The sequence below is a fragment of the Mauremys reevesii genome, linkage group 11 (genome assembly GCF_016161935.1).
Source record: "Mauremys reevesii isolate NIE-2019 linkage group 11, ASM1616193v1, whole genome shotgun sequence".
Classification (NCBI taxonomy): Eukaryota; Metazoa; Chordata; order Testudines; family Geoemydidae; genus Mauremys; species Mauremys reevesii.
The window spans coordinates 51,764,950-51,787,228 of NC_052633.1; the positions used below are offsets into that span (position 1 = coordinate 51,764,950).

Below are 22,279 nucleotides of genomic sequence, written 5' to 3' on the forward strand. Positions count from 1 at the left end.
CTCCCCGTGGTTGCTGGAGTCCCCGGGCTACTTGGCATCTGGGAAATACCCGCGTATGCAGGTCAAGCAAGCCGACCCCACCTCGAGCCTCTCCTGATGGTCTAGTGGTCAGGATTTGGCGTTCTCACCGCCACGGCCTGGGTTCGATTCCCAGTCAGGAAGCAGCGGAGGCGGGCTGGCTGGCTCTCGTCTGCGCTGGCTGCTTTTCTCTCAGCCGCGCGTTTCAAACCCCTTTGCTAAGAGCTGTCTTTCGAGAAGCTCTTGTATCTCTTCTGCCGCAGCCGCCCTTTCACGCTCCAACTTCCAGGGCCTTTTCCTCTCCTGCCACCTCAGGCGTTCCTTCCTGCAGCTTCGCTTGTGGGTGGGGCCGTTTTTCTGCTTCCTCTTCTCGAGTGGTGAGGAGGGGAGGCGCTCAGCGCCGTGGCGCGACTTCTGTCGCCACTCGAGGAAGGCTTTTTCTTGCCCGCCCTGCTGAGGATGGCCTGGGGCTCTATGTCCAGGAGCAATGCGGGGCGTCCAGCTGCAGGGGTAGTTTGGGGAACTGCGTCTGCCTACAGCAGGCTGGCGTCACCACCTGCACCACCGTCTCTCCTGCAGAGGAACTCCAGTGTGCTGTGCTCTCAACCGGCACGGGGCAGCAGGCAGGCAAGCCAGCCTTCTGGGCGCCGTGGGTAGCGCGTCAGTCTCATAATCTGAAGGTCCTGAGTTCGATCCTCAGAGAAGGCAGCCTTTTTGCCTCTCGCTAGAGCCCTGACCACTTCTGGCTCGCCCTCCCCGTGGTTGCTGGAGTCCCCGGGCTACTTGGCATCTGGGAAATACCAGCGTATGCAGGTCAAGCAAGCCGACCCCACCCCTCGAGCCTCTCCCTGATGGTCTAGTGGTCAGGATTTGGCGTTCTCACCGCCACGGCCTGGGTTCGATTCCCAGTCAGGGAAGCAGCGGAGCGGGCGGGCTGGCTGGCTCTCGTCTGCGCTGGCTGCTTTTCTCTCAGCCGCCGCGTTTCAAACCCCTTTGCTAAGAGCTGTCTTTCGAAGCTCTTGTATCTCTTCTGCCGCAGCCGCCCTTTCACGCTCCAACTTCCAGGGCCTTTTCCTCTCCTGCCACCTCAGGCGTTCCTTCCTGCAGCTTCGCTTGTGGGTGGGGCCGGGTTTCTGCTTCCTCTTCTCGAGTGGTGAGGAGGGGCGGCGCTCAGCGCCGTGGCGCGACTTCTGTCGCCACTCGAGGACGGCTTTCTTGCCCGCCCTGCTGAGGATGGCTCTATGTCCAGGAGCAATTGCGGGGCGTCCAGCTGCAGGGTAGTTTGGGGAACTGCGTCTGCCTACAGCAGGCTGGCGTCACCACCTGCACCACCGTCTCTCCTGCAGAGGAACTCCAGTGTGCTGTGCTCTCAACCGGCACGGGGCAGCAGGCAGGCAAGCCAGCCTTCTGGGCGCCGTGGGTAGCGCGTCAGTCTCATAATCTGAAGGTCCTGAGTTCGATCCTCAGAGAAGGCAGCCTTTTTGCCTCTCGCTAGAGCCCTGACCACTTCTGGCTCGCCCTCCCCCGTGGTTGCTGGAGTCCCCCCGGGCTACTTGGCATCTGGGGGAAATACCCGCGTATGCAGGTCAAGCAAGCCGACCCCACCCCTCGAGCCTCTCCCTGATGGTCTAGTGGTCAGGATTTGGCGTTCTCACCGCCACGGCCTGGGTTCGATTCCCAGTCAGGGAAGCAGCGGAGCGGGCGGGCTGGCTGGCTCGTCTGCGCTGGCTGCTTTTCTCTCAGCCGCCGCGTTTCAAACCCCTTTGCTAAGAGCTGTCTTTCGAGAAGCTCTTGTATCTCTTCTGCCGCAGCCGCCCTTTCACGCTCCAACTTCCAGGGCCTTTTCCCTCTCCTGCCACCTCAGGCGTTCCTTCCTGCAGCTTCGCTTGTGGGTGGGGCCGTTTTTCTGCTTCCTCTTCTCGAGTGGTGAGGAGGGGAGGCGCTCAGCGCCGTGGCGCGACTTCTGTCGCCACTCGAGGAAGGCTTTTTCTTGCCCGCCCTGCTGAGGGATGGCTCTATGTCCAGGAGCAATTGCGGGAGCGTCCAGCTGCAGGGGTAGTTTGGGGAACTGCGTCTGCCTACAGCAGGCTGACGTCACCACCTGCACCACCGTCTCTCCTGCAGAGGAACTCCAGTGTGCTGTGCTCTCAACCGGCACGGGGCAGCAGGCAGGCAAGCCAGCCTTCTGGGCGCCGTGGGTAGCGCGTCAGTCTCATAATCTGAAGGTCCTGAGTTCGATCCTCAGAGAAGGCAGCCTTTTTGCCTCTCGCTAGAGCCCTGACCACTTCTGGCTCGCCCTCCCCCGTGGTTGCTGGAGTCCCCCCGGGCTACTTGGCATCTGGGGGAAATACCCGCGTATGCAGGTCAAGCAAGCCGACCCCACCCCTCGAGCCTCTCCTGATGGTCTAGTGGTCAGGAATTGGCGGTCTCCCCCCCACGGCCTGGGTTCGATTCCCAGTCAGGAAGCAGCGGAGCGGGCGGGCTGGCTGGCTCTCGTCTGCGCTGGCTGCTTTTCTCTCAGCCGCGCGTTTCAAACCCCTTTGCTAAGAGCTGTCTTTCGAGAAGCTCTTGTATCTCTTCTGCCGCAGCCGCCCTTTCACGCTCCCACTTCCAGGGCCTGTTCCATCTCCTGCCACCTCAGGCGTTCCTTCCTGCAGCTTCGCTTGTGGGTGGGGCCGTTTTTCTGCTTCCTCTTCTCGAGTGGTGAGGAGGGGAGGCGCTCAGCGCCGTGGCGCGACTTCTGTCGCCACTCGAGGAAGGCTTTTTCTTGCCCGCCCTGCTGAGGGATGGCTCTATGTCCAGGAGCAGTGCGGGGCGTCCAGCTGCAGGGGTAGTTTGGGGAACTGCGTCTGCCTACAGCAGGCTGACGTCACCACCTGCACCACCGTCTCTCCTGCAGAGGAACTCCAGTGTGCTGTGCTCTCAACCGGCACGGGGCAGCAGGCAGGCCAGCCAGCCTTCTGGGCGCCGTGGGTAGCGCGTCAGTCTCATAATCTGAAGGTCCTGAGTTCGATCCTCAGAGAAGGCAGCCTTTTTGCCTCTCGCTAGAGCCCTGACCCGTTCTGGCTCGCCCTCCCCGTGGTTGCTGGAGTCCCCGGGCTACTTGGCATCTGGGGAAATACCCGCGTATGCAGGTCAAGCAAGCCGACCCCACCCCTCGAGCCTCTCCTGATGGTCTAGTGGTCAGGATTTGGCGTTCTCACCGCCACGGCCTGGGTTCGATTCCCAGTCAGGAAGCAGCGGAGCGGGGCGGGCTGGCTGGCTCTCGTCTGCGCTGGCTGCTTTTCTCTCAGCCGCGCGTTTCAAACCCCTTTGCTAAGAGCTGTCTTTCGAGAAGCTCTTGTATCTCTTCTGCCGCAGCCGCCCTTTCACGCTCCAACTTCCAGGGCCTTTTCCCTCTCCTGCCACCTCAGGCGTTCCTTCCTGCAGCTTCGCTTGTGGGTGGGGCCGTTTTTCTGCTTCCTCTTCTCGAGTGGTGAGGAGGGGAGGCGCTCAGCGCCGTGGCGCGACTTCTGTCGCCACTCGAGGAAGGCTTTTTCTTGCCCGCCCTGCTGAGGGATGGCTCTATGTCCAGGAGCACTTGCGGGAGCGTCCAGCTGCAGGGGTAGTTTGGGGAACTGCGTCTGCCTACAGCAGGCTGGCGTCACCACCTGCACCACCGTCTCTCCTGCAGAGGAACTCCAGTGTGCTGTGCTCTCAACCGACGCACGGGCAGCAGGCAGGCAAGCCAGCCTTCTGGGCGCCGTGGGTAGCGCGTCAGTCTCATAATCTGAAGGTCCTGAGTTCGATCCTCAGAGAAGGCAGCCTTTTTGCCTCTCGCTAGAGCCCTGACCACTTCTGGCTCGCCCTCCCCCGTGGTTGCTGGAGTCCCCCCGGGCTACTTGGCATCTGGGGGAAATACCCGCGTATGCAGGTCAAGCAAGCCGACCCCACCCCTCGAGCCTCTCCTGATGGTCTAGTGGTCAGGATTTGGCGTTCTCACCGCCACGGCCTGGGTTCGATTCCCAGTCAGGAAGCAGCGGGCGGGCGGGCTGGCTGGCTCTCGTCTGCGCTGGCTGCTTTTCTCTCAGCCGCCGCGTTTCAAACCCCTTTGCTAAGAGCTGTCTTTCGAGAAGCTCTTGTATCTCTTCTGCCGCAGCCGCCCTTTCACGCTCCAACTTCCAGGGCCTTTTCCCTCTCCTGCCACCTCAGGCGTTCCTTCCTGCAGCTTCGCTTGTGGGTGGGGCCGTTTTCTGCTTCCTCTTCTCGAGTGGTGAGGAGGAGGCGCTCAGCGCCGTGGCGCGACTTCTGTCGCCACTCGAGGAAGGCTTTCTTGCCCGCCCTGCTGAGGATGGCTCTATGTCCAGGAGCAATTGCGGGGCGTCCAGCTGCAGGGGTAGTTTGGGAACTGCGTCTGCCTACAGCACGCTGCCGCCACCCCCTGCACCCCCGTCCCTCCTGCAGAGGAACTCCAGTGTGCTGGGCTCTCAACCGGTTCGTGGCTGCATGCATTGTTGCCTGCCGTCCGGGCGCCGTGGGTAGCGCGTCAGTCTCATAATCTGAAGGTCCTGAGTTCGAGCCTCAGAGAAGGCAGCCTTTGTGCCTCTCGCTAGAGCCCTGACCACGTCTGGCTCCCCCTCCCCCGAGGTTCCTGGAGACCCCGGGCTACTTGGCATCTGGGGAAATACCAGCGTATGCAGGTCAAGCAAGCCGACCCCACCCCTCGAGCCTCTCCTGATGGTCTAGTGGTCAGGATTTGGCGTTCTCACCGCCACGGCCTGGGTTCGATTCCCAGTCAGGAAGCAGCGGAGCGGGCGGGCTGGCTGGCTCTCGTCTGCGCTGGCTGCTTTTCTCTCAGCCGCGCGTTTCAAACCCCTTTGCTAAGAGCTGTCTTTCGAGAAGCTCTTGTATCTCTTCTGCCGCAGCCGCCCTTTCACGCTCCAACTTCCAGGGCCTTTTCCCTCTCCTGCCACCTCAGGCGTTCCTTCCTGCAGCTTCGCTTGTGGGTGGGGCCGTTTTTCTGCTTCCTCTTCTCGAGTGGTGAGGAGGGGAGGCGCTCAGCGCCGTGGCGCGACTTCTGTCGCCACTCGAGGAAGGCTTTTTCTTGCCCGCCCTGCTGAGGATGGCCTGGGGCTCTATGTCCAGGAGCAATTGCGGGAGCGTCCAGCTGCAGGGGTAGTTTGGGGAACTGCGTCTGCCTACAGCAGGCTGACGTCACCACCTGCACCACCGTCTCTCCTGCAGAGGAACTCCAGTGTGCTGTGCTCTCAACCGGCACGGGGCAGCAGGCAGGCAAGCCAGCCTTCTGGGCGCCGTGGGTAGCGCGTCAGTCTCATAATCTGAAGGTCCTGAGTTCGATCCTCAGAGAAGGCAGCCTTTTTGCCTCTCGCTAGAGCCCTGACCACTTCTGGCTCGCCCTCCCCCGTGGTTGCTGGAGTCCCCCCGGGCTACTTGGCATCTGGGGGAAATACCGCGTATGCAGGTCAAGCAAGCCGACCCCACCCCTCGAGCCTCTCCTGATGGTCTAGTGGTCAGGATTTGGCGTTCTCACCGCCACGGCCTGGGTTCGATTCCCAGTCAGGAAGCAGCGGAGCGGGCGGGCTGGCTGGCTCGTCTGCGCTGGCTGCTTTTCTCTCAGCCGCGCGTTTCAAACCCCTTTGCTAAGAGCTGTCTTTCGAGAAGCTCTTGTATCTCTTCTGCCGCCGCCCTTTCACGCTCCAACGTCCAGGGCCTTTTCCCTCTCCTGCCACCTCAGGCGTTCCTTCCTGCAGCTTCGCTTGTGGGTGGGGCCGTTTTTCTGCTTCCTCTTCTCGAGTGGTGAGGAGGGGAGGCGCTCAGCGCCGTGGCGCGACTTCTGTCGCCCCTCGAGGAACGGATTTTCTTGCCCGCCCTGCTGAGGATGGCTCTATGTCCAGGAGCAATTGCGGGGCGTCCAGCTGCAGGGGTAGTTTGGGAACTGCGTCTGCCTACAGCAGGCTGACGTCACCACCTGCACCACCGTCTCTCCTGCAGAGGAACTCCAGTGTGCTGTGCTCTCAACCGGCACGGGGCAGCAGGCAGGCAAGCCAGCCTTCTGGGCGCCGTGGGTAGCGCGTCAGTCTCATAATCTGAAGGTCCTGAGTTCGATCCTCAGAGAAGGCAGCCTTTTTGCCTCTCGCTAGAGCCCTGACCACTTCTGGCTCGCCCTCCCCCGTGGTTGCTGGAGTCCCCGGGCTACTTGGAATCTGGGGGAAATACCCGCGTATGCAGGTCAAGCAAGCCGACCCCACCCCTCGAGCCTCTCCCTGATGGTCTAGTGGTCAGGATTTGGCGTTCTCACCGCCACGGCCTGGGTTCGATTCCCAGTCAGGGAAGCAGCGGAGCGGGCGGGCTGGCTGGCTCTCGTCTGCGCTGGCTGCTTTTCTCTCAGCCGCCGCGTTTCAAACCCCTTTGCTAAGAGCTGTCTTTCGAGAAGCTCTTGTATCTCTTCTGCCGCAGCCGCCCTTTCACGCTCCAACTTCCAGGGCCTTTTCCCTCTCCTGCCACCTCAGGCGTTCCTTCCTGCAGCTTCGCTTGTGGGTGGGGCCGTTTTTCTGCTTCCTCTTCTCGAGTGGTGAGGAGGGGAGGCGCTCAGCGCCGTGGCGCGACTTCTGTCGCCACTCGAGGAAGGCTTTTTCTTGCCCGCCCTGCTGAGGGATGGCTCTATGTCCAGGAGCAATTGCGGGAGCGTCCAGCTGCAGGGGTAGTTTGGGGAACTGCGTCTGCCTACAGCAGGCTGACGTCACCACCTGCACCACCGTCTCTCCTGCAGAGGAACTCCAGTGTGCTGTGCTCTCAACCGGCACGGGGCAGCAGGCAGGCAAGCCAGCCTTCTGGGCGCCGTGGGTAGCGCGTCAGTCTCATAATCTGAAGGTCCTGAGTTCGATCCTCAGAGAAGGCAGCCTTTTTGCCTCTCGCTAGAGCCCTGACCACTTCTGGCTCGCAGCTCCCCCGTGGTTGCTGGAGTCCCCCCGGGCTACTTGGCATCTGGGGGAAATACCCGCGTATGCAGGTCAAGCAAGCCGACCCCACCCCTCAAGCCTCTCCCTGATGGTCTAGTGGTCAGGATTTGGCGTTCTCACCGCCACGGCCTGGGTTCGATTCCCAGTCAGGGAAGCAGCGGAGCGGGCGGGCTGGCTGGCTCTCGTCTGCGCTGGCTGCTTTTCTCTCAACTGCCGCGTTTCAAACCCCTTTGCTAAGAGCTGTCTTTCGAGAAGCTCTTGTATCTCTTCTGCCGCAGCCGCCCTTTCACGCTCCAACTTCCAGGGCCTTTTCCCTCTCCTGCCACCTCAGGCGTTCCTTCCTGCAGCTTCGCGAGTGGGTGGGGCCGTTTTTCTGCTTCCTCTTCTCGAGTGGTGACGAGGGTAGCCGCTCAGCGCCCTGGCGCGACTACAGTCGCCACACGAGGAAGGCTTTTTCTTGCCCGCCCTGCTGAGGATGGCCTGGGGCTCTATGTCCAGGAGCAATTGCGGGGCGTCCAGCTGCAGGGGTAGTTTGGGGAACTGCGTCTGCCTACAGCAGGCTGACGTCACCACCTGCACCACCGTCTCTCCTGCAGAGGAACTCCAGTGTGCTGTGCTCTCAACCGGCACGGGGCAGCAGGCAGGCAAGCCAGCCTTCTGGGCGCCGTGGGTAGCGCGTCAGTCTCATAATCTGAAGGTCCTGAGTTCGATCCTCAGAGAAGGCAGCCTTTTTGCCTCTCGCTAGAGCCCTGACCACTTCTGGCTCGCCCTCCCCCGTGGTTGCTGGAGTCCCCCCGGGCTACTTGGCATCTGGGGGAAATACCCGCGTATGCAGGTCAAGCAAGCCGACCCCACCCCTCGAGCCTCTCCCTGATGGTCTAGTGGTCAGGATTTGGCGTTCTCACCGCCACGGCCTGGGTTCGATTCCCAGTCAGGGAAGCAGCGGAGCGGGCGGGCTGGCTGGCTGGCTCTCGTCTGCGCTGGCTGCTTTTCTCTCAGCCGCCGCGTTTCAAACCCCTTTGCTAAGAGCTGTCTTTCGAGAAGCTCTTGTATCTCTTCTGCCGCAGCCGCCCTTTCACGCTCCAACTTCCAGGGCCTTTTCCCTCTCCTGCCACCTCAGGCGTTCCTTCCTGCAGCTTCGCTTGTGGGTGGGGCCGTTTTTCTGCTTCCTCTTCTCGAGTGGTGAGGAGGGGAGGCGCTCAGCGCCGTGGCGCGACTTCTGTCGCCACTCGAGGAAGGCTTTTTCTTGCCCGCCCTGCTGAGGGATGGCCTGGGGGCTCTATGTCCAGGAGCAATTGCGGGAGCGTCCAGCTGCAGGGGTAGTTTGGGGAACTGCGTCTGCCTACAGCAGGCTGACGTCACCACCTGCACCACCGTCTCTCCTGCAGAGGAACTCCAGTGTGCTGTGCTCTCAACCGCGGGGCAGCAGGCAGGCAAGCCAGCCTTCTGGGCGCCGTGGGTAGCGCGTCAGTCTCATAATCTGAAGGTCCTGAGTTCGATCCTCAGAGAAGGCAGCCTTTTTGCCTCTCGCTAGAGCCCTGACCACTTCTGGCTCGCCCTCCCCCGTGGTTGCTGGAGTCCCCGGGCTACTTGGCATCTGGGAAATACCGCGTATGCAGGTCAAGCAAGCCGACCCCACCCCTCGAGCCTCTCCTGATGGTCTAGTGGTCAGGATTTGGCGTTCTCACCGCCACGGCCTGGGTTCGATTCCCAGTCAGGAAGCAGCGGAGGCGGGCGGGCTGGCTGGCTCTCGTCTGCGCTGGCTGCTTTTCTCTCAGCCGCGCGTTTCAAACCCCTTTGCTAAGAGCTGTCTTTCGAGAAGCTCTTGTATCTCTTCTGCCGCAGCCGCCCTTTCACGCTCCAACTTCCAGGGCCTTTTCCCTCTCCTGCCACCTCAGGCGTTCCTTCCTGCAGCTTCGCTTGTGGGTGGGGCCGTGTTTCTGCTTCCTCTTCTCGAGTGGTGAGGAGGAGGCGCTCAGCGCCGTGGCGCGACTTCTGTCGCCACTCGAGGAAGGCTTTTTCTTGCCCGCCCTGCTGAGGATGGCTCTATGTCCAGGAGCAATGCGGGGCGTCCAGCTGCAGGGTAGTTTGGGAACTGCGTCTGCCTACAGCAGGCTGACGTCACCACCTGCACCACCGTCTCTCCTGCAGAGGAACTCCAGTGTGCTGTGCTCTCAACCGGCACGGGGCAGCAGGCAGGCAAGCCAGCCTTCTGGGCGCCGTGGGTAGCGCGTCAGTCTCATAATCTGAAGGTCCTGAGTTCGATCCTCAGAGAAGGCAGCCTTTTTGCCTCTCGCTAGAGCCCTGACCACTTCTGGCTCGCCCTCCCCCGTGGTTGCTGGAGTCCCCGGGCTACTTGGCATCTGGGGAAATACCCGCGTATGCAGGTCAAGCAAGCCGACCCCACCCTCGAGCCTCTCCCTGATGGTCTAGTGGTCAGGATTTGGCGTTCTCACCGCCACGGCCTGGGTTCGATTCCCAGTCAGGGAAGCAGCGGAGGCGGGCGGGCTGGCTGGCTCTCGTCTGCGCTGGCTGCTTTTCTCTCAGCCGCGCGTTTCAAACCCCTTTGCTAAGAGCTGTCTTTCGAGAAGCTCTTGTATCTCTTCTGCCGCAGCCGCCCTTTCACGCTCCAACTTCCAGGGCCTTTTCCTCTCCTGCCACCTCAGGCGTTCCTTCCTGCAGCTTCGCTTGTGGGTGGGGCCGTTTTCTGCTTCCTCTTCTCGAGTGGTGAGGAGGGGAGGCGCTCAGCGCCGTGGCGCGACTTCTGTCGCCCCTCGAGGAAGGCTTTTTCTTGCCCGCCCTGCTGAGGGATGGCCTGGGGGCTCTATGTCCAGGAGCACTTGCGGGGCGTCCAGCTGCAGGGGTAGTTTGGGAACTGCGTCTGCCTACAGCAGGCTGACGTCACCACCTGCACCACCGTCTCTCCTGCAGAGGAACTCCAGTGTGCTGTGCTCTCAACGGCCGCGGGGCAGCAGGCAAGCAAGCCAGCCTTCTGGGCGCCGTGGGTAGCGCGTCAGTCTCATAATCTGAAGGTCCTGAGTTCGATCCTCAGAGAAGGCAGCCTTTTGCCTCTCGCTAGAGCCCTGACCACTTCTGGCTCGCCCTCCCCCGTGGTTGCTGGAGTCCCCCCGGGCTACTTGGCATCTGGGAAATACCCGCGTATGCAGGTCAAGCAAGCCGACCCCACCCCTCGAGCCTCTCCTGATGGTCTAGTGGTCAGGATTTGGCGTTCTCACCGCCACGGCCTGGGTTCGATTCCCAGTCAGGAAGCAGCGGAGCGGGCGGGCTGGCTGGCTCGTCTGCGCTGGCTGCTTTTCTCTCAGCCGCGTTTCAAACCCCTTTGCTAAGAGCTGTCTTTCGAGAAGCTCTTGTATCTCTTCTGCCGCAGCCGCCCTTTCACGCTCCAACTTCCAGGGCCTTTTCCCTCTCCTGCCACCTCAGGCGTTCCTTCCTGCAGCTTCGCTTGTGGGTGGGGCCGTGTTTATGCGTCCTCTTCTCGAGTGGTGAGGAGGAGGCGCTCAGCGCCGTGGCGCGACTTCTGTCGCCACTCGAGGAAGGCTTTTTCTTGCCCGCCCTGCTGAGGATGGCCTGGGGCTCTATGTCCAGGAGCAATTGCGGGGCGTCCAGCTGCAGGGGTAGTTTGGGGAACTGCGTCTGCCTACAGCAGGCTGACGTCACCACCTGCACCACCGTCTCTCCTGCAGAGGAACTCCAGTGTGCTGTGCTCTCAACCGGCACGGGGCAGCAGGCAGGCAAGCCAGCCTTCTGGGCGCCGTGGGTAGCGCGTCAGTCTCATAATCTGAAGGTCCTGAGTTCGATCCTCAGAGAAGGCAGCCTTTTTGCCTCTCGCTAGAGCCCTGACCACTTCTGGCTCGCCCTCCCCCGTGGTTGCTGGAGTCCCCGGGCTACTTGGCATCTGGGAAATACCCGCGTATGCAGGTCAAGCAAGCCGACCCCACCCTCGAGCCTCTCCTGATGGTCTAGTGGTCAGGATTTGGCGTTCTCACCGCCACGGCCTGGGTTCGATTCCCAGTCAGGAAGCAGCGGAGCGGGCGGGCTGGCTGGCTCTCGTCTGCGCTGGCTGCTTTTCTCTCAGCCGCCGCGTTTCAAACCCCTTTGCTAAGAGCTGTCTTTCGAGAAGCTCTTGTATCTCTTCTGCCGCAGCCGCCCTTTCACGCTCCAACTTCCAGGGCCTTTTCCCTCTCCTGCCACCTCAGGCGTTCCTTCCTGCAGCTTCGCTTGTGGGTGGGGCCGTTTTCTGCTTCCTCTTCTCGAGTGGTGAGGAGGAGGCGCTCAGCGCCGTGGCGCGACTTCTGTCGCCACTCGAGGAAGGCTTTCTTGCCCGCCCTGCTGAGGATGGCGGCTCTATGTCCAGGAGCAATGCGGGGCGTCCAGCTGCAGGGGTAGTTTGGGAACTGCGTCTGCCTACAGCAGGCTGACGTCACCACCTGCACCACCGTCTCTCCTGCAGAGGAACTCCAGTGTGCTGTGCTCTCAACCGGCACGGGGCAGCAGGCAGGCAAGCCAGCCTTCTGGGCGCCGTGGGTAGCGCGTCAGTCTCATAATCTGAAGGTCCTGAGTTCGATCCTCAGAGAAGGCAGCCTTTTTGCCTCTCGCTAGAGCCCTGACCACTTCTGGCTCGCCCTCCCCCGTGGTTGCTGGAGTCCCCCCGGGCTACTTGGCATCTGGGGGAAATACCCGCGTATGCAGGTCAAGCAAGCCGACCCCACCCCTCGAGCCTCTCCTGATGGTCTAGTGGTCAGGATTTGGCGTTCTCACCGCCACGGCCTGGGTTCGATTCCCAGTCAGGAAGCAGCGGAGCGGGCGGGCTGGCTGTCTCTGGTGTTCGTTGGCTGCTTTTCTCTCATCCGCCGCGTTTGAATCCCATTTGCTAAGATCTGTCTTTCGTTAAGCTCTTGTATCTCTTCTGCCGCAGCCGCCCTTTCACGCTCCAACTTCCAGGGCCTTTTCCCTCTCCTGCCACCTCAGGCGTTCCTTCCTGCAGCTTCGCTTGTGGGTGGGGCCGTTTTTCTGCTTCCTCTTCTCGAGTGGTGAGGAGGGGAGGCGCTCAGCGCCGTGGCGCGACTTCTGTCGCCACTCGAGGAAGGCTTTTTCTTGCCCGCCCTGCTGAGGATGGCTCTATGTCCAGGAGCAATTGCGGGGCGTCCAGCTGCAGGGGTAGTTTGGGAACTGCGTCTGCCTACAGCAGGCTGACGTCACCACCTGCACCACCGTCTCTCCTGCAGAGGAACTCCAGTGTGCTGTGCTCTCAACCGGCACGGGGCAGCAGGCAGGCAAGCCAGCCTTCTGGGCGCCGTGGGTAGCGCGTCAGTCTCATAATCTGAAGGTCCTGAGTTCGATCCTCAGAGAAGGCAGCCTTTTGCCTCTCGCTAGAGCCCTGACCACTTCTGGCTCGCCCTCCCCGTGGTTGCTGGAGTCCCCGGGCTACTTGGCATCTGGGAAATACCAGCGTATGCAGGTCAAGCAAGCCGACCCCACCCCTCGAGCCTCTCCTGATGGTCTAGTGGTCAGGATTTGGCGTTCTCACCGCCACGGCCTGGGTTCGATTCCCAGTCAGGAAGCAGCGGAGCGGGCGGGCTGGCTGGCTCGTCTGCGCTGGCTGCTTTTCTCTCAGCCGCGCGTTTCAAACCCCTTTGCTAAGAGCTGTCTTTCGAAGCTCTTGTATCTCTTCTGCCGCAGCCGCCCTTTCACGCTCCAACTTCCAGGGCCTTTTCCTCTCCTGCCACCTCAGGCGTTCCTTCCTGCAGCTTCGCTTGTGGGTGGGGCCGTTTTCTGCTTCCTCTTCTCGAGTGGTGAGGAGGAGGCGCTCAGCGCCGTGGCGCGACTTCTGTCGCCACTCGAGGAAGGCTTTTTCTTGCCCGCCCTGCTGAGGATGGCCTGGGGCTCTATGTCCAGGAGCAATTGCGGGGCGTCCAGCTGCAGGGGTAGTTTGGGAACTGCGTCTGCCTACAGCAGGCTGACGTCACCACCTGCACCACCGTCTCTCCTGCAGAGGAACTCCAGTGTGCTGTGCTCTCAACCGGCACGGGGCAGCAGGCAGGCAAGCCAGCCTTCTGGGCGCCGTGGGTAGCGCGTCAGTCTCATAATCTGAAGGTCCTGAGTTCGATCCTCAGAGAAGGCAGCCTTTTTGCCTCTCGCTAGAGCCCTGACCACTTCTGGCTCGCCCTCCCCCGTGGTTGCTGGAGTCCCCCCGGGCTACTTGGCATCGGGGGGAAATACCCGCGTATGCAGGTCAAGCAAGCCGACCCCACCCTCGAGCCTCTCCTGATGGTCTAGTGGTCAGGATTTGGCGTTCTCACCGCCACGGCCTGGGTTCGATTCCCAGTCAGGGAAGCAGCGGAGCGGGCGGGCTGGCTGGCTCTCGTCTGCACTGGCTGCTTTTCTCTCAGCCGCGTTTCAAACCCCTTTGCTAAGAGCTGTCTTTCGAGAAGCTCTTGTATCTCTTCTGCCGCAGCCGCCCTTTCACGCTCCAACTTCCAGGGCCTTTTCCCTCTCCTGCCACCTCAGGCGTTCCTTCCTGCAGCTTCGCTTGTGGGTGGGGCCGTTTTTCTGCTTCCTCTTCTCGAGTGGTGAGGAGGGGAGGCGCTCAGCGCCGTGGCGCGACTGCTGTCGCCACTCGAGGAAGGCTTTTTCTTGCCCGCCCTGCTGAGGGATGGCCTGGGGGCTCTATGTCCAGGAGCAATTGCGGGAGCGTCCAGCTGCAGGGGTAGTTTGGGGAACTGCGTCTGCCTACAGCAGGCTGACGTCACCACCTGCACCACCGTCTCTCCTGCAGAGGAACTCCAGTGTGCTGTGCTCTCAACCGGCACGGGGCAGCAGGCAGGCAAGCCAGCCTTCTGGGCGCCGTGGGTAGCGCGTCAGTCTCATAATCTGAAGGTCCTGAGTTCGATCCTCAGAGAAGGCAGCCTTTTGCCTCTCGCTAGAGCCCTGACCACTTCTGGCTCGCCCTCCCCCGTGGTTGCTGGAGTCCCCCCGGGCTACTTGGCATCTGGGGGAAATACCCGCGTATGCAGGTCAAGCAAGCCGACCCCACCCCTCGAGCCTCTCCCTGATGGTCTAGTGGTCAGGATTTGGCGTTCTCACCGCCACGGCCTGGGTTCGATTCCCAGTCAGGGAAGCAGCGGAGCGGGCGGGCTGGCTGGCTCGTCTGCGCTGGCTGCTTTTCTCTCAGCCGCGCGTTTCAAACCCCTTTGCTAAGAGCTGTCTTTCGAGAAGCTCTTGTATCTCTTCTGCCGCAGCCGCCCTTTCACGCTCCAACTTCCAGGGCCTTTTCCTCTCCTGCCACCTCAGGCGTTCCTTCCTGCAGCTTCGCTTGTGGGTGGGGCCGTTTTCTGCTTCCTCTTCTCGAGTGGTGAGGAGGGCGCTCAGCGCCGTGGCGCGACTTCTGTCGCCACTCGAGGAAGGCTTTCTTGCCCGCCCTGCTGAGGATGGCCTGGGGGCTCTATGTCCAGGAGCAATTGCGGGAGCGTCCAGCTGCAGGGGTAGTTTGGGGAACTGCGTCTGCCTACAGCAGGCTGACGTCACCACCTGCACCACCGTCTCTCCTGCAGAGGAACTCCAGTGTGCTGTGCTCTCAACCGGCGGGGCAGCAGGCAGGCAAGCCAGCCTTCTGGGCGCCGTGGGTAGCGCGTCAGTCTCATAATCTGAAGGTCCTGAGTTCGATCCTCAGAGAAGGCAGCCTTTTTGCCTCTCGCTAGAGCCCTGACCACTTCTGGCTCGCCCTCCCCCGTGGTTGCTGGAGTCCCCCCGGGCTACTTGGCATCTGGGGGAAATACCCGCGTATGCAGGTCAAGCAAGCCGACCCCACCCCTCGAGCCTCTCCTGATGGTCTAGTGGTCAGGATTTGGCGTTCTCACCGCCACGGCCTGGGTTCGATTCCCAGTCAGGAAGCAGCGGAGCGGGCGGGCTGGCTGGCTCTCGTCTGCGCTGGCTGCTTTTCTCTCAGCCGCGCGTTTCAAACCCCTTTGCTAAGAGCTGGCGTTCGAGAAGCTCTGGTAGCGCGTCTGCCGCAGCCGCCCTGTCACGCGCCAACTTCCAGGGCCTTTTCCCTCTCCTGCCACCTCAGGCGATCCATCCTGCAGCTTCGCTTGTGGGTGGGGCCGTTTATCAGCTTACTCTTCTCGAGTGGTGAGGAGGGGAGGCGCTCAGCGCCGTGGCGCGACTTCTGTCGCCACTCGAGGAAGGCTTTTTCTTGCCCGCCCTGCTGAGGGATGGCCTGGGGGCTCTATGTCCAGGAGCAATGCGGGAGCGTCCAGCTGCAGGGGTAGTTTGGGGAACTGCGTCTGCCTACAGCAGGCTGACGTCACCACCTGCACCACCGTCTCTCCTGCAGAGGAACTCCAGTGTGCTGTGCTCTCAACCGGCACGGGGCAGCAGGCAGGCAAGCCAGCCTTCTGGGCGCCGTGGGTAGCGCGTCAGTCTCATAATCTGAAGGTCCTGAGTTCGATCCTCAGAGAAGGCAGCCTTTTTGCCTCTCGCTAGAGCCCTGACCACTTCTGGCTCGCCCTCCCCCGTGGTTGCTGGAGTCCCCCCGGGCTACTTGGCATCTGGGGGAAATACCCGCGTATGCAGGTCAAGCAAGCCGACCCCACCCCTCGAGCCTCTCCCTGATGGTCTAGTGGTCAGGATTTGGCGTTCTCACCGCCACGGCCTGGGTTCGATTCCCAGTCAGGGAAGCAGCGGAGCGGGCGGGCTGGCTGGCTCTCGTCTGCGCTGGCTGCTTTTCTCTCAGCCGCCGCGTTTCAAACCCCTTTGCTAAGAGCTGTCTTTCGAGAAGCTCTTGTATCTCTTCTGCCGCAGCCGCCCTTTCACGCTCCAACTTCCAGGGCCTTTTCCCTCTCCTGCCACCTCAGGCGTTCCTTCCTGCAGCTTCGCTTGTGGGTGGGGCCGTTTTTCTGCTTCCTCTTCTCGAGTGGTGAGGAGGGGAGGCGCTCAGCGCCGTGGCGCGACTTCTGTCGCCACTCGAGGAAGGCTTTTTCTTGCCCGCCCTGCTGAGGGATGGCCTGGGGGCTCTATGTCCAGGAGCAATTGCGGGAGCGTCCAGCTGCAGGGGTAGTTTGGGGAACTGCATCTGCCTACAGCAGGCTGACGTCACCACCTGCACCACCGTCTCTCCTGCAGAGGAACTCCAGTGTGCTGTGCTCTCAACCGGCACGGCCAGCAGGCAGGCCAGCCAGCCTTCTGGGCGCCGTGGGTAGCGCGTCAGTCTCATAATCTGAAGGTCCTGAGTTCGATCCTCAGAGAAGGCAGCCTTTTTGCCTCTCGCTAGAGCCCTGACCACTTCTGGCTCGCCCTCCCCCGTGGTTGCTGGAGTCCCCCCGGGCTACTTGGCATCTGGGGGAAATACCCGCGTATGCAGGTCAAGCAAGCCGACCCCACCCCTCGAGCCTCTCCCTGATGGTCTAGTGGTCAGGATTTGGCGTTCTCACCGCCACGGCCTGGGTTCGATTCCCAGTCAGGGAAGCAGCGGAGCGGGCGGGCTGGCTGGCTCTCGTCTGCGCTGGCTGCTTTTCTCTCAGCCGCCGCGTTTCAAACCCCTTTGCTAAGAGCTGTCTTTCGAGAAGCTCTTGTATCTCTTCTGCCGCAGCCGCCCTTTCACGCTCCAACTTCCAGGGCCTTTTCCCTCTCCTGCCACCTCAGGCGTTCCTTCCTGCAGCTTCGCTTGTGGGTGGGGCCGTTTTTCTGCTTCCTCTTCTCGAGTGGTGAGGAGGGGAGGCGCTCAGCGCCGTGGCGCGACTTCTGTCGCCACTCGAGGAAGGCTTTTTCTTGCCCGCCCTGCTGAGGGATGGCCTGGGGGCTCTATGTCCAGGAGCAATTGCGGGAGCGTCCAGCTGCAGGGGTAGTTTGGGGAACTGCGTCTGCCTACAGCAGGCTGACGTCACCACCTGCACCACCGTCTCTCCTGCAGAGGAACTCCAGTGTGCTGTGCTCTCAACCGGCACGGGGCAGCAGGCAGGCAAGCCAGCCTTCTGGGCGCCGTGGGTAGCGCGTCAGTCTCATAATCTGAAGGTCCTGAGTTCGATCCTCAGAGAAGGCAGCCTTTTTGCCTCTCGCTAGAGCCCTGACCACTTCTGGCTCGCCCTCCCCCGTGGTTGCTGGAGTCCCCCCGGGCTACTTGGCATCTGGGGGAAATACCCGCGTATGCAGGTCAAGCAAGCCGACCCCACCCCTCGAGCCTCTCCCTGATGGTCTAGTGGTCAGGATTTGGCGTTCTCACCGCCACGGCCTGGGTTCGATTCCCAGTCAGGGAAGCAGCGGAGCGGGCGGGCTGGCTGGCTCTCGTCTGCGCTGGCTGCTTTTCTCTCAGCCGCGCGTTTCAAACCCCTTTGCTAAGAGCTGTCTTTCGAGAAGCTCTTGTATCTCTTCTGCCGCAGCCGCCCTTTCACGCTCCAACTTCCAGGGCCTTTTCCTCTCCTGCCACCTCAGGCGTTCCTTCCTGCAGCTTCGCTTGGGTGGGGCCGTTTTCTGCTTCCTCTTCTCGAGTGGTGAGGAGGGGAGGCGCTCAGCGCCGTGGCGCGACTTCTGTCGCCACTCGAGGAAGGCTTTTTCTTGCCCGCCCTGCTGAGGGATGGCCTGGGGGCTCTATGTCCAGGAGCAATTGCGGGAGCGTCCAGCTGCAGGGGTAGTTTGGGGAACTGCGTCTGCCTACAGCAGGCTGACGTCACCACCTGCACCACCGTCTCTCCTGCAGAGGAACTCCAGTGTGCTGTGCTCTCAACCGGCACGGGGCAGCAGGCAGGCAAGCCAGCCTTCTGGGCGCCGTGGGTAGCGCGTCAGTCTCATAATCTGAAGGTCCTGAGTTCGATCCTCAGAGAAGGCAGCCTTTTTGCCTCTCGCTAGAGCCCTGACCACTTCTGGCTCGCCCTCCCCCGTGGTTGCTGGAGTCCCCCCGGGCTACTTGGCATCTGGGGGAAATACCCGCGTATGCAGGTCAAGCAAGCCGACCCCACCCCTCGAGCCTCTCCCTGATGGTCTAGTGGTCAGGATTTGGCGTTCTCACCGCCACGGCCTGGGTTCGATTCCCAGTCAGGGAAGCAGCGGAGCGGGCGGGCTGGCTGGCTCTCGTCTGCGCTGGCTGCTTTTCTCTCAGCCGCCGCGTTTCAAACCCCTTTGCTAAGAGCTGTCTTTCGAGAAGCTCTTGTATCTCTTCTGCCGCAGCCGCCCTTTCACGCTCCAACTTCCAGGGCCTTTTCCCTCTCCTGCCACCTCAGGCGTTCCTTCCTGCAGCTTCGCTTGTGGGTGGGGCCGTTTTTCTGCTTCCTCTTCTCGAGTGGTGAGGAGGGGAGGCGCTCAGCGCCGTGGCGCGACTTCTGTCGCCACTCGAGGAAGGCTTTTTCTTGCCCGCCCTGCTGAGGATGGCCTGGGGCTCTATGTCCAGGAGCAATGCGGGGCGTCCAGCTGCAGGGGTAGTTTGGGGAACTGCGTCTGCCTACAGCAGGCTGACGTCACCACCTGCACCACCGTCTCTCCTGCAGAGGAACTCCAGTGTGCTGTGCTCTCAACCGGCACGGGGCAGCAGGCAGGCAAGCCAGCCTTCTGGGCGCCGTGGGTAGCGTCAGTCTCATAATCTGAAGGTCCTGAGTTCGATCCTCAGAGAAGGCAGCCTTTTTGCCTCTCGCTAGAGCCCTGACCACTTCTGGCTCGCCCTCCCCCGTGGTTGCTGGAGTCCCCCCGGGCTACTTGGCATCTGGGGGAAATACCCGCGTATGCAGGTCAAGCAAGCCGACCCCACCCCTCGAGCCTCTCCTGATGGTCTAGTGGTCAGGATTTGGCGTTCTCACCGCCACGGCCTGGGTTCGATTCCCAGTCAGGAAGCAGCGGAGGCGGCGGGCTGGCTGGCTCTCGTCTGCGCTGGCTGCTTTTCTCTCAGCCGCCGCGTTTCAAACCCCTTTGCTAAGAGCTGTCTTTCGAAGCTCTTGTATCTCTTCTGCCGCAGCCGCCCTTTCACGCTCCAACTTCCAGGGCCTTTTCACTCTCCTGCCACCTCAGGCGTTCCTTCCTGCAGCTTCGCTTGTGGGTGGGGCCGTTTTTCTGCTTCCTCTTCTCGAGTGGTGAGGAGGGGAGGCGCTCAGCGCCGTGGCGCGACTTCTGTCGCCACTCGAGGAAGGCTTTTTCTTGCCCGCCCTGCTGAGGGATGGCCTGGGGGCTCTATGTCCAGGAGCAATTGCGGGAGCGTCCAGCTGCAGGGGTCGTGGGGGGAACTGCGTCTGCCTACAGCAGGCTGACGTCACCACCTGCACCACCGTCTCTCCTGCAGAGGAACTCCAGTGTGCTGTGCTCTCAACCGGAACGGGGCAGCAGGCAGGCAAGCCAGCCTTCTGGGCGCCGTGGGTAGCGCGTCAGTCTCATAATCTGAAGGTCCTGAGTTCGATCCTCAGAGAAGGCAGCCTTTTTGCCTCTCGCTAGAGCCCTGACCACTTCTGGCTCGCCCTCCCCCGTGGTTGCTGGAGTCCCCCCGGGCTACTTGGCATCTGGGGGAAATACCCGCGTATGCAGGTCAAGCAAGCCGACCCCACCCCTCGAGCCTCTCCCTGATGGTCTAGTGGTCAGGATTTGGCGTTCTCACCGCCACGGCCTGGGTTCGATTCCCAGTCAGGGAAGCAGCGGAGCGGGCGGGCTGGCTGGCTCTCGTCTGCGCTGGCTGCTTTTCTCTCAGCCGCCGCGTTTCAAACCCCTTTGCTAAGAGCTGTCTTTCGAGAAGCTCTTGTATCTCTTCTGCCGCAGCCGCCCTTTCACGCTCCAACTTCCAGGGCCTTTTCCCTCTCCTGCCACCTCAGGCGTTCCTTCCTGCAGCTTCGCTTGTGGGTGGGGCCGTTTTTCTGCTTCCTCTTCTCGAGTGGTGAGGAGGGGAGGCGCTCAGCGCCGTGGCGCGACTTCTGTCGCCACTCGAGGAAGGCTTTTTCTTGCCCGCCCTGCTGAGGATGGCCTGGGGCTCTATGTCCAGGAGCAATGCGGGGCGTCCAGCTGCAGGGGTAGTTTGGGGAACTGCGTCTGCCTACAGCAGGCTGACGTCACCACCTGCACCACCGTCTCTCCTGCAGAGGAACTCCAGTGTGCTGTGCTCTCAACCGGCACGGGGCAGCAGGCAGGCAAGCCAGCCTTCTGGGCGCCGTGGGTAGCGCGTCAGTCTCATAATCTGAAGGTCCTGAGTTCGATCCTCAGAGAAGGCAGCCTTTTTGCCTCTCGCTAGAGCCCTGACCACTTCTGGCTCGCCCTCCCCCGTGGTTGCTGGAGTCCCCCCGGGCTACTTGGCATCTGGGGGAAATACCCGCGTATGCAGGTCAAGCAAGCCGACCCCACCCCTCGAGCCTCTCCCTGATGGTCTAGTGGTCAGGATTTGGCGTTCTCACCGCCACGGCCTGGGTTCGATTCCCAGTCAGGAAGCAGCGGAGCGGGCGGGCTGGCTGGCTCTCGTCTGCGCTGGCTGCTTTTCTCTCAGCCGCCGCGTTTCAAACCCCTTTGCTAAGAGCTGTCTTTCGAGAAGCTCTTGTATCTCTTCTGCCGCAGCCGCCCTTTCACGCTCCACCTTCCAGGGCCTTTTCCTCTCCTGCCACCTCAGGCGTTCCTTCCTGCAGCTTCGCTTGTGGGTGGGGCCGTTTTCTGCTTCCTCTTCTCGAGTGGTGAGGAGGGGAGGCGCTCAGCGCCGTGGCGCGACTTCTGTCGCCACTCGAGGAAGGCTTTTTCTTGCCCGCCCTGCTGAGGGATGGCCTGGGGGCTCTATGTCCAGGAGCAATTGCGGGAGCGTCCAGCTGCAGGGGTAGTTTGGGAACTGCGTCTGCCTACAGCAGGCTGACGTCACCACCTGCACCACCGTCTCTCCTGCAGAGGAACTCCAGTGTGCTGTGCTCTCAACCGGCACGGGGCAGCAGGCAGGCAAGCCAGCCTTCTGGGCGCCGTGGGTAGCGCGTCAGTCTCATAATCTGAAGGTCCTGAGTTCGATCCTCAGAGAAGGCAGCCTTTTTGCCTCTCGCTAGAGCCCTGACCACTTCTGGCTCGCCCTCCCCGTGGTTGCTGGAGTCCCCGGGCTACTTGGCATCTGGGGAAATACCCGCGTATGCAGGTCAAGCAAGCCGACCCCACCCTCGAGCCTCTCCCTGATGGTCTAGTGGTCAGGATTTGGCGTTCTCACCGCCACGGCCTGGGTTCGATTCCCAGTCAGGAAGCAGCGGAGCGGGCGGGCTGGCTGGCTCTCGTCTGCGCTGGCTGCTTTTCTCTCAGCCGCGCGTTTCAAACCCCTTTGCTAAGAGCTGTCTTTCGAGAAGCTCTTGTATCTCTTCTGCCGCAGCCGCCCTTTCACGCTCCAACTTCCAGGGCCTTTTCCTCTCCTGCCACCTCAGGCGTTCCTTCCTGCAGCTTCGCTTGTGGGTGGGGCCGTTTTCTGCTTCCTCTTCTCGAGTGGTGAGGAGGAGGCGCTCAGCGCCGTGGCGCGACTTCTGTCGCCACTCGAGGAAGGCTTTTTCTTGCCCGCCCTGCTGAGGATGGCCTGGGGCTCTATGTCCAGGAGCAATTGCGGAGCGTCCAGCTGCAGGGGTAGTTTGGGGAACTGCGTCTGCCTACAGCAGGCTGACGTCACCACCTGCACCACCGTCTCTCCTGCAGAGGAACTCCAGTGTGCTGTGCTCTCAACCGGCACGGGGCAGCAGGCAGGCAAGCCAGCCTTCTGGGCGCCGTGGGTAGCGCGTCAGTCTCATAATCTGAAGGTCCTGAGTTCGATCCTCAGAGAAGGCAGCCTTTTTGCCTCTCGCTAGAGCCCTGACCACTTCTGGCTCGCCCTCCCCCGTGGTTGCTGGAGTCCCCCCGGGCTACTTGGCATCTGGGGGAAATACCCGCGTATGCAGGTCAAGCAAGCCGACCCCACCCCTCGAGCCTCTCCCTGATGGTCTAGTGGTCAGGATTTGGCGTTCTCACCGCCACGGCCTGGGTTCGATTCCCAGTCAGGGAAGCAGCGGAGCGGGCGGGCTGGCTGGCTCTCGTCTGCGCTGGCTGCTTTTCTCTCAGCCGCCGCGTTTCAAACCCCTTTGCTAAGAGCTGTCTTTCGAGAAGCTCTTGTATCTCTTCTGCCGCAGCCGCCCTTTCACGCTCCAACTTCCAGGGCCTTTTCCCTCTCCTGCCACCTCAGGCGTTCCTTCCTGCAGCTTCGCTTGTGGGTGGGGCCGTTTTTCTGCTTCCTCTTCTCGAGTGGTGAGGAGGGGAGGCGCTCAGCGCCGTGGCGCGACTTCTGTCGCCACTCGAGGAAGGCTTTTTCTTGCCCGCCCTGCTGAGGATGGCCTGGGGCTCTATGT

General features: G+C 61.9%; 54 non-coding genes across 54 annotated transcripts; all 54 read left to right on the forward strand.

The window, feature by feature from the left end:
• The first annotated feature begins 90 nt into the window (after positions 1 to 90).
• On the forward strand, positions 91 to 162 carry TRNAE-CUC. Its single transcript has one exon. It is a non-coding gene; the product is annotated as a tRNA-Glu (tRNA).
• A 491-nt stretch (positions 163 to 653) lies between these two features.
• TRNAM-CAU lies at positions 654 to 726 on the forward strand. Its single transcript has one exon. It is a non-coding gene; the product is annotated as a tRNA-Met (tRNA).
• A 137-nt stretch (positions 727 to 863) lies between these two features.
• Positions 864 to 935, forward strand: TRNAE-CUC. The gene has a single exon. It is a non-coding gene; the product is annotated as a tRNA-Glu (tRNA).
• A 485-nt stretch (positions 936 to 1,420) lies between these two features.
• TRNAM-CAU lies at positions 1,421 to 1,493 on the forward strand. The gene has a single exon. It is a non-coding gene; the product is annotated as a tRNA-Met (tRNA).
• Positions 1,494 to 1,635: 142 nt separating this feature from the next.
• Positions 1,636 to 1,707, forward strand: TRNAE-CUC. Its single transcript has one exon. It is a non-coding gene; the product is annotated as a tRNA-Glu (tRNA).
• Positions 1,708 to 2,198: 491 nt separating this feature from the next.
• On the forward strand, positions 2,199 to 2,271 carry TRNAM-CAU. The gene has a single exon. It is a non-coding gene; the product is annotated as a tRNA-Met (tRNA).
• Positions 2,272 to 2,973: 702 nt separating this feature from the next.
• Positions 2,974 to 3,046, forward strand: TRNAM-CAU. Its single transcript has one exon. It is a non-coding gene; the product is annotated as a tRNA-Met (tRNA).
• Positions 3,047 to 3,183: 137 nt separating this feature from the next.
• TRNAE-CUC lies at positions 3,184 to 3,255 on the forward strand. The gene has a single exon. It is a non-coding gene; the product is annotated as a tRNA-Glu (tRNA).
• A 493-nt stretch (positions 3,256 to 3,748) lies between these two features.
• Positions 3,749 to 3,821, forward strand: TRNAM-CAU. The gene has a single exon. It is a non-coding gene; the product is annotated as a tRNA-Met (tRNA).
• Positions 3,822 to 3,962: 141 nt separating this feature from the next.
• On the forward strand, positions 3,963 to 4,034 carry TRNAE-CUC. Its single transcript has one exon. It is a non-coding gene; the product is annotated as a tRNA-Glu (tRNA).
• Positions 4,035 to 4,728: 694 nt separating this feature from the next.
• On the forward strand, positions 4,729 to 4,800 carry TRNAE-CUC. Its single transcript has one exon. It is a non-coding gene; the product is annotated as a tRNA-Glu (tRNA).
• Positions 4,801 to 5,297: 497 nt separating this feature from the next.
• TRNAM-CAU lies at positions 5,298 to 5,370 on the forward strand. The gene has a single exon. It is a non-coding gene; the product is annotated as a tRNA-Met (tRNA).
• Positions 5,371 to 5,510: 140 nt separating this feature from the next.
• TRNAE-CUC lies at positions 5,511 to 5,582 on the forward strand. Its single transcript has one exon. It is a non-coding gene; the product is annotated as a tRNA-Glu (tRNA).
• Positions 5,583 to 6,065: 483 nt separating this feature from the next.
• Positions 6,066 to 6,138, forward strand: TRNAM-CAU. Its single transcript has one exon. It is a non-coding gene; the product is annotated as a tRNA-Met (tRNA).
• A 140-nt stretch (positions 6,139 to 6,278) lies between these two features.
• Positions 6,279 to 6,350, forward strand: TRNAE-CUC. Its single transcript has one exon. It is a non-coding gene; the product is annotated as a tRNA-Glu (tRNA).
• A 493-nt stretch (positions 6,351 to 6,843) lies between these two features.
• TRNAM-CAU lies at positions 6,844 to 6,916 on the forward strand. The gene has a single exon. It is a non-coding gene; the product is annotated as a tRNA-Met (tRNA).
• A 143-nt stretch (positions 6,917 to 7,059) lies between these two features.
• TRNAE-CUC lies at positions 7,060 to 7,131 on the forward strand. Its single transcript has one exon. It is a non-coding gene; the product is annotated as a tRNA-Glu (tRNA).
• A 498-nt stretch (positions 7,132 to 7,629) lies between these two features.
• On the forward strand, positions 7,630 to 7,702 carry TRNAM-CAU. Its single transcript has one exon. It is a non-coding gene; the product is annotated as a tRNA-Met (tRNA).
• A 142-nt stretch (positions 7,703 to 7,844) lies between these two features.
• TRNAE-CUC lies at positions 7,845 to 7,916 on the forward strand. The gene has a single exon. It is a non-coding gene; the product is annotated as a tRNA-Glu (tRNA).
• A 502-nt stretch (positions 7,917 to 8,418) lies between these two features.
• Positions 8,419 to 8,491, forward strand: TRNAM-CAU. The gene has a single exon. It is a non-coding gene; the product is annotated as a tRNA-Met (tRNA).
• Positions 8,492 to 8,627: 136 nt separating this feature from the next.
• Positions 8,628 to 8,699, forward strand: TRNAE-CUC. The gene has a single exon. It is a non-coding gene; the product is annotated as a tRNA-Glu (tRNA).
• A 485-nt stretch (positions 8,700 to 9,184) lies between these two features.
• TRNAM-CAU lies at positions 9,185 to 9,257 on the forward strand. The gene has a single exon. It is a non-coding gene; the product is annotated as a tRNA-Met (tRNA).
• A 138-nt stretch (positions 9,258 to 9,395) lies between these two features.
• TRNAE-CUC lies at positions 9,396 to 9,467 on the forward strand. The gene has a single exon. It is a non-coding gene; the product is annotated as a tRNA-Glu (tRNA).
• Positions 9,468 to 9,964: 497 nt separating this feature from the next.
• TRNAM-CAU lies at positions 9,965 to 10,037 on the forward strand. The gene has a single exon. It is a non-coding gene; the product is annotated as a tRNA-Met (tRNA).
• A 138-nt stretch (positions 10,038 to 10,175) lies between these two features.
• TRNAE-CUC lies at positions 10,176 to 10,247 on the forward strand. The gene has a single exon. It is a non-coding gene; the product is annotated as a tRNA-Glu (tRNA).
• Positions 10,248 to 10,737: 490 nt separating this feature from the next.
• Positions 10,738 to 10,810, forward strand: TRNAM-CAU. Its single transcript has one exon. It is a non-coding gene; the product is annotated as a tRNA-Met (tRNA).
• A 136-nt stretch (positions 10,811 to 10,946) lies between these two features.
• On the forward strand, positions 10,947 to 11,018 carry TRNAE-CUC. The gene has a single exon. It is a non-coding gene; the product is annotated as a tRNA-Glu (tRNA).
• A 486-nt stretch (positions 11,019 to 11,504) lies between these two features.
• TRNAM-CAU lies at positions 11,505 to 11,577 on the forward strand. The gene has a single exon. It is a non-coding gene; the product is annotated as a tRNA-Met (tRNA).
• Positions 11,578 to 11,718: 141 nt separating this feature from the next.
• Positions 11,719 to 11,790, forward strand: TRNAE-CUC. Its single transcript has one exon. It is a non-coding gene; the product is annotated as a tRNA-Glu (tRNA).
• A 489-nt stretch (positions 11,791 to 12,279) lies between these two features.
• On the forward strand, positions 12,280 to 12,352 carry TRNAM-CAU. Its single transcript has one exon. It is a non-coding gene; the product is annotated as a tRNA-Met (tRNA).
• A 135-nt stretch (positions 12,353 to 12,487) lies between these two features.
• On the forward strand, positions 12,488 to 12,559 carry TRNAE-CUC. The gene has a single exon. It is a non-coding gene; the product is annotated as a tRNA-Glu (tRNA).
• Positions 12,560 to 13,046: 487 nt separating this feature from the next.
• Positions 13,047 to 13,119, forward strand: TRNAM-CAU. Its single transcript has one exon. It is a non-coding gene; the product is annotated as a tRNA-Met (tRNA).
• Positions 13,120 to 13,258: 139 nt separating this feature from the next.
• TRNAE-CUC lies at positions 13,259 to 13,331 on the forward strand. The gene has a single exon. It is a non-coding gene; the product is annotated as a tRNA-Glu (tRNA).
• Positions 13,332 to 13,829: 498 nt separating this feature from the next.
• TRNAM-CAU lies at positions 13,830 to 13,902 on the forward strand. The gene has a single exon. It is a non-coding gene; the product is annotated as a tRNA-Met (tRNA).
• Positions 13,903 to 14,043: 141 nt separating this feature from the next.
• Positions 14,044 to 14,115, forward strand: TRNAE-CUC. The gene has a single exon. It is a non-coding gene; the product is annotated as a tRNA-Glu (tRNA).
• Positions 14,116 to 14,602: 487 nt separating this feature from the next.
• On the forward strand, positions 14,603 to 14,675 carry TRNAM-CAU. Its single transcript has one exon. It is a non-coding gene; the product is annotated as a tRNA-Met (tRNA).
• A 141-nt stretch (positions 14,676 to 14,816) lies between these two features.
• TRNAE-CUC lies at positions 14,817 to 14,888 on the forward strand. Its single transcript has one exon. It is a non-coding gene; the product is annotated as a tRNA-Glu (tRNA).
• Positions 14,889 to 15,386: 498 nt separating this feature from the next.
• Positions 15,387 to 15,459, forward strand: TRNAM-CAU. The gene has a single exon. It is a non-coding gene; the product is annotated as a tRNA-Met (tRNA).
• Positions 15,460 to 15,601: 142 nt separating this feature from the next.
• Positions 15,602 to 15,673, forward strand: TRNAE-CUC. Its single transcript has one exon. It is a non-coding gene; the product is annotated as a tRNA-Glu (tRNA).
• Positions 15,674 to 16,173: 500 nt separating this feature from the next.
• Positions 16,174 to 16,246, forward strand: TRNAM-CAU. The gene has a single exon. It is a non-coding gene; the product is annotated as a tRNA-Met (tRNA).
• Positions 16,247 to 16,388: 142 nt separating this feature from the next.
• Positions 16,389 to 16,460, forward strand: TRNAE-CUC. The gene has a single exon. It is a non-coding gene; the product is annotated as a tRNA-Glu (tRNA).
• Positions 16,461 to 16,961: 501 nt separating this feature from the next.
• Positions 16,962 to 17,034, forward strand: TRNAM-CAU. The gene has a single exon. It is a non-coding gene; the product is annotated as a tRNA-Met (tRNA).
• Positions 17,035 to 17,176: 142 nt separating this feature from the next.
• TRNAE-CUC lies at positions 17,177 to 17,248 on the forward strand. The gene has a single exon. It is a non-coding gene; the product is annotated as a tRNA-Glu (tRNA).
• A 496-nt stretch (positions 17,249 to 17,744) lies between these two features.
• On the forward strand, positions 17,745 to 17,817 carry TRNAM-CAU. The gene has a single exon. It is a non-coding gene; the product is annotated as a tRNA-Met (tRNA).
• Positions 17,818 to 17,959: 142 nt separating this feature from the next.
• On the forward strand, positions 17,960 to 18,031 carry TRNAE-CUC. The gene has a single exon. It is a non-coding gene; the product is annotated as a tRNA-Glu (tRNA).
• A 709-nt stretch (positions 18,032 to 18,740) lies between these two features.
• TRNAE-CUC lies at positions 18,741 to 18,812 on the forward strand. The gene has a single exon. It is a non-coding gene; the product is annotated as a tRNA-Glu (tRNA).
• A 498-nt stretch (positions 18,813 to 19,310) lies between these two features.
• Positions 19,311 to 19,383, forward strand: TRNAM-CAU. Its single transcript has one exon. It is a non-coding gene; the product is annotated as a tRNA-Met (tRNA).
• Positions 19,384 to 19,525: 142 nt separating this feature from the next.
• On the forward strand, positions 19,526 to 19,597 carry TRNAE-CUC. The gene has a single exon. It is a non-coding gene; the product is annotated as a tRNA-Glu (tRNA).
• Positions 19,598 to 20,094: 497 nt separating this feature from the next.
• Positions 20,095 to 20,167, forward strand: TRNAM-CAU. The gene has a single exon. It is a non-coding gene; the product is annotated as a tRNA-Met (tRNA).
• Positions 20,168 to 20,309: 142 nt separating this feature from the next.
• TRNAE-CUC lies at positions 20,310 to 20,381 on the forward strand. The gene has a single exon. It is a non-coding gene; the product is annotated as a tRNA-Glu (tRNA).
• Positions 20,382 to 20,878: 497 nt separating this feature from the next.
• TRNAM-CAU lies at positions 20,879 to 20,951 on the forward strand. Its single transcript has one exon. It is a non-coding gene; the product is annotated as a tRNA-Met (tRNA).
• A 137-nt stretch (positions 20,952 to 21,088) lies between these two features.
• Positions 21,089 to 21,160, forward strand: TRNAE-CUC. The gene has a single exon. It is a non-coding gene; the product is annotated as a tRNA-Glu (tRNA).
• A 492-nt stretch (positions 21,161 to 21,652) lies between these two features.
• On the forward strand, positions 21,653 to 21,725 carry TRNAM-CAU. Its single transcript has one exon. It is a non-coding gene; the product is annotated as a tRNA-Met (tRNA).
• A 142-nt stretch (positions 21,726 to 21,867) lies between these two features.
• TRNAE-CUC lies at positions 21,868 to 21,939 on the forward strand. Its single transcript has one exon. It is a non-coding gene; the product is annotated as a tRNA-Glu (tRNA).
• The last annotated feature ends 340 nt before the right edge of the window (positions 21,940 to 22,279 follow it).